Genomic DNA, 4,324 nt, shown 5'->3' with positions numbered 1-4,324 from the left:
TTATGCGAGGCTTGTTAAATGCACGAGGACTGGTGGTTCCACGGCGTAAGGTCCGTGAGATGATGGCTCGAATCAACCCAATGGCGACTGCAAGGAGGTGGAGCAGCGCAGTGACTCGACGTGTCTATCATGTGCCGTATCCCAACAGTTTATGGCATATTGATGGCAACATGCGTCTCATAAGGTATCTGAAAATATCAAGGATGTATTTCAGAGTATATTTTTAAAATCTAAATTCACTATACACATTTGTATACATTATTCCTTATACATTTKTTTGTATTTCCATTTAGGTGGGGCTTTGTGGTCCATGGTGGCATCGATGGATGTTCTCGCTTAATTACTTACTTGAACTGTAGCACAGACAATCGCGCCTCAACAGTGCTATTTCATTTTCTCAAGGCAACAGGCCTCTATGGCTTACCTTCTAGAGTGAGGTCAGATCATGGTGGTGAGAATGTGCAAGTGGCACTGGTGATGAACCTCCTACAGGGCATTGAACGTCGGAGTCATATCACTGGGGAATCCATCYATAATCAGAGAATAGAGCGTCTTTGGAGGGATGTGTTTTTACATGTTCTTGAACCATTTTACAGCATGTTTTATAATYTTGAAGATTCAGCCCTCTTGGATCCCAGCGACGATGTGCACAAACTTTCTCTTCACATAGTTTTTCTTCCTGAGATTCAAAGCCGACTAGAACAATTCAGGAAAGCATGGAACCACCATTCCTTGCTTACAGAAAACAACAAAACACCAACACAAATCTGGACTGAACGGATGTTGGCAAACATGAGTGCCAACAGYACAGCAACTAACAACGTGTTTGGTGAAAATTCCAACGTACCAGAGACTCTTGAAGAACTTCTGCAGCAGCATGGCCTTTGGCCCCCACCAACCACTGATGCTGAGCAGGTCCCTAGTGTAATTGTAGAACCACCTCAAACCAGGCTCAGTCAGCAGCAACTTCAATCAGTTAATCATGCAGTTAATCATATTTCTGATCTGAAGGCAAAATACCAGGCCTGTTGTGCAGAAATTGCAAATGCTTTATTGATTTAAATACGTCACTATGTTTGAGAAGGAGTGACAAACATCAAGAACATTTGATCAAATACATTGTTCTTAAGATACAAATAAAACTTGGAATTAACATRAGTAGGTAACCTTACAGATGTAATTATAAAATGTTAAGGTGTTTAAAGACATGACAAATTAAATATGCATTCTGCAGGAAAAATAAAAATTCTACTTTTGAAAATGTTCATGTATAAATGACTAGTGTCTCTCACCCCCATTTTCAAATGCRTCTTTTGGACCCTTTAAGGTTCTTTAGAATTTTATTTTGTTTTTAATCYAAATTAGCAGTGTTCATTGCATGAACTAGAACAACCATTACAAAAGATTAAACTACAAAGGCCATTTACACAGCAAAAAATAAATAAAAAATCTTACCAAAGATTTTCCAGTGCAAAAATATTTCTACACTTCAAGTAAGACACAGGTAAGATATAAGTAACTTTTCATCAATATATGAGCTTGTTATAAGTCACTTTTTCCTTAATATTGACGAAAAAGGACTAATTACATTAGCAGATTATTTCACTTGTAGCAAGGGAAAGATGTCCAGTTAGAAGTGAAATTAATATACCAATGTAAGTACTACTTTTTCATTAATACTAAATTTTTGACTTAAAACAAGCTCATATCTTGATGAAAAGTTACATGTAAGTTAGTTTTATCTTAAGTGTACTAAGATATTTGCACTAGACAATAGTCCAAAAATACTTGATAAGACCTTTTGTTTTTGCAGTGTGGCTCAAACATACACCTTTAAATTTGTGTAACCAAAAAGTGGTTAAAAGAGACATCTATTTGCAAAAATTAAAAAAAATGCAAATACTGTATTTACATTTCAATATTTTCCAAGTTTGGCCATTACAATAACTTGCTTTAAAACACTTAACTTTTCAAAACATTCCAACTCTTTTTTTAAAAGAACTGCTTATTACACTTATTAGCTGATTATGCAACACCAAAGGTAGGTGACTGACTCTTTCATGTACTTTGTGAAAGACTCATAGTCTGAGTGTACAGGAAGGCGGAGTACTATAAGGCAAGTATTTGCTTCTGGGAAGACTTTGTTAGCCTCATRGAGAAATTCAATTTGTGGACGATGGGGAAAGCCCAGTKGARGCACCGTGGATGCTCYGGAAGCGAACTCCAGTATCATTTCAAGGGTAACGGGACTGCATTCTCCTTCTGAAAGACAAAATGTTGAAATTATGACCTTTGATATAAGGTATCCAGTTTGTACTTTTAAAGACATGGAAGAAAATGTGTTAAATGTCTGTCCATGTTCCTCCTCAATCTTGTTATATTGGAGATGACAATGCATTTCTTGTTAGTAAATATAAATCAAAACATTTTGAAGACGAACCATGACTAAGCATGATCATTGTACAAATGGGTAATTTGTACAACAAATTACCCATTATATATTCACTGATAAAAGACAATTTCTATGGCAGCTTAAGAAAATGACTTTCCAGGAAAGAGACATTTCTAGCAATTGAACTGTTTTTGGTCCTGTCAGTCATTTAAAAAACCTGCTTCTATACTCAAACTATGATTGTTTCTKTTTGGACAGTGATGATAAATTGGGTCACAAAATCTAATTGATACTGGTTGTGGTTAAAGTATCACAATAAATGTACCTTCAATATCCACCAACCAGTCTCTCCAGTAGCATATGGTTTGATTTTCTATCCTCCTTTTATTGCTGCCTTGCACAGAAAAACACACTTGGAAAAGTGTGCACAGGTCCCGTGCCGAGAGTGGTTTCTCCTCAMAGACAAACAATTCATGAAAGACTGCAGGGTTTTTCTGAATCTCATCTAGCACATTGAGAGTCTTCAAACCTTCCACAAACCTTTAAGAAATGAGAATATGGTCATACTTTAGAATACAAGATTTCTAATAGAAAAAGTTAGGATCTTGCTTACTGTTGCAATGCAGTGCACACTCGGCCATTTACAAAGAAGTCTGCAGCAGATTGCACAAGGGAGTCCCTCTCTTCCTTAATGCTCCAACAATGCTCAGAGTATCTGCTGCCTGCATAATGGCTTCRTTTGCCTCCACGACTGTGTTTGCATCCTGAATCTAAAAAGAAAAAATATTATGTGAAACTGAATTTAAGCTTACGATCAATATTCAAAATGCTTAAAATTGTGACWAACTTTGATCAACTGCTCTCTGAATGAATGGTTAACAACTTCCTCAACCAGGGTAGGTTGAGACAATGTGCCACAAATGTGGTCATACAATCTTTGAGCGAAGAAATGTGGTGCAATGCCTCCATGCACCAAACAGACCRATATCATTTTTCCAATACAGTTGTACATTTTTGACTCCAACACTAAAGAAAAAAAAAGTTACTTGACAGTTTCCATCCTTAAGAATTGGGAAAAATAAATAAATAATAATACTGACCACTAGTGTCCAAAGCTAGATGGCGGTCATTCTCGTGCCCCTCAAAGACATTAGATTGATGAATTGCCCTCATTAACAGTCTTAGATATTCTCGTGTGGGACCACCTTCATCAACTGCCCCTTCAGCGCTGCCCTCCTCATCCACAAAAATAACATCCAGTTTTGCTGCTGGATCAAAACGGCGTCTTCTGAAGGCATGCAGGCTACATTCTAAAATCCTGTCCCTGCACACATTTATTTGGTTGCTTGTAGGACAGAAAGTCATATCAACCTTGCTGTATAGTTTTGTTAATATGGTCTGAAGATCTGTCCTGCAAAAAGAAAATCTATTTTATTGTGCATTGTTGGAGTAAACAATGGTTTGAAACTGTCAAAACTAATTACATAAGACAACCAGAATATGCAATTTTGACTCACTCATCCAAAGGCAACTCTGGTGGATGTTGTGGAGACTCAGGTGGCTCTTCTTAGTCTTCCAGTATAATTATAGGTTGCTCAGTAAAAGGAGAAGCTGGTGCCTGTTCCTTAATGGTTATCACATGTGGAGTTAGGTTAGAGTGGGAGGAGAGGGGCTGCCTTGAGACTGCAACCAAAGAAACTCCAGAAGACGGCAAAATTGGTTGTACTTGAGTGGAGGGCTGGGACACAGGTGCCCGGGAGGAGAACGAAGTTGATGTTTCTGAGGAATTGGGCATGGTCGACAGCACTTGAGGAGATGTTGGGGCCAGTGGTGCCTTGGCTGACAAAGATGTCGGTGCTTGGTCAGAAAGCAATGTCTGTAGGCTTAGGACAGAAGACAGTGACTGGTCCAGCACTCCATTCGCCTGAACTG

General features: G+C 38.2%; 2 long non-coding RNA genes across 2 annotated transcripts; one reads left to right on the top strand and one right to left on the bottom strand.

The window, feature by feature from the left end:
• Positions 1-6: 6 nt before the first annotated feature.
• LOC103465857 (uncharacterized) lies at positions 7-1,261 on the top strand. Its single transcript, XR_533857.1, has 2 exons — positions 7-184; positions 294-1,261. It is a non-coding gene; the product is annotated as an uncharacterized LOC103465857 (long non-coding RNA).
• A 798-nt stretch (positions 1,262-2,059) lies between these two features.
• Positions 2,060-4,318, bottom strand: LOC103465854 (uncharacterized). Its single transcript, XR_533856.1, has 5 exons — positions 3,910-4,318; positions 3,240-3,803; positions 3,006-3,162; positions 2,718-2,932; positions 2,060-2,262 (listed from the first exon to the last, which is right to left on the bottom strand). It is a non-coding gene; the product is annotated as an uncharacterized LOC103465854 (long non-coding RNA).
• Between the last annotated feature and the right edge of the window lie 6 nt (positions 4,319-4,324).

This window comes from Poecilia reticulata, linkage group LG6 (assembly GCF_000633615.1).
Source record: "Poecilia reticulata strain Guanapo linkage group LG6, Guppy_female_1.0+MT, whole genome shotgun sequence".
Taxonomy (NCBI): domain Eukaryota; kingdom Metazoa; phylum Chordata; class Actinopteri; order Cyprinodontiformes; family Poeciliidae; genus Poecilia; species Poecilia reticulata.
Note: the sequence above shows the minus strand (reverse complement) of the source record. Positions and strands in the feature narration are given on the sequence as shown.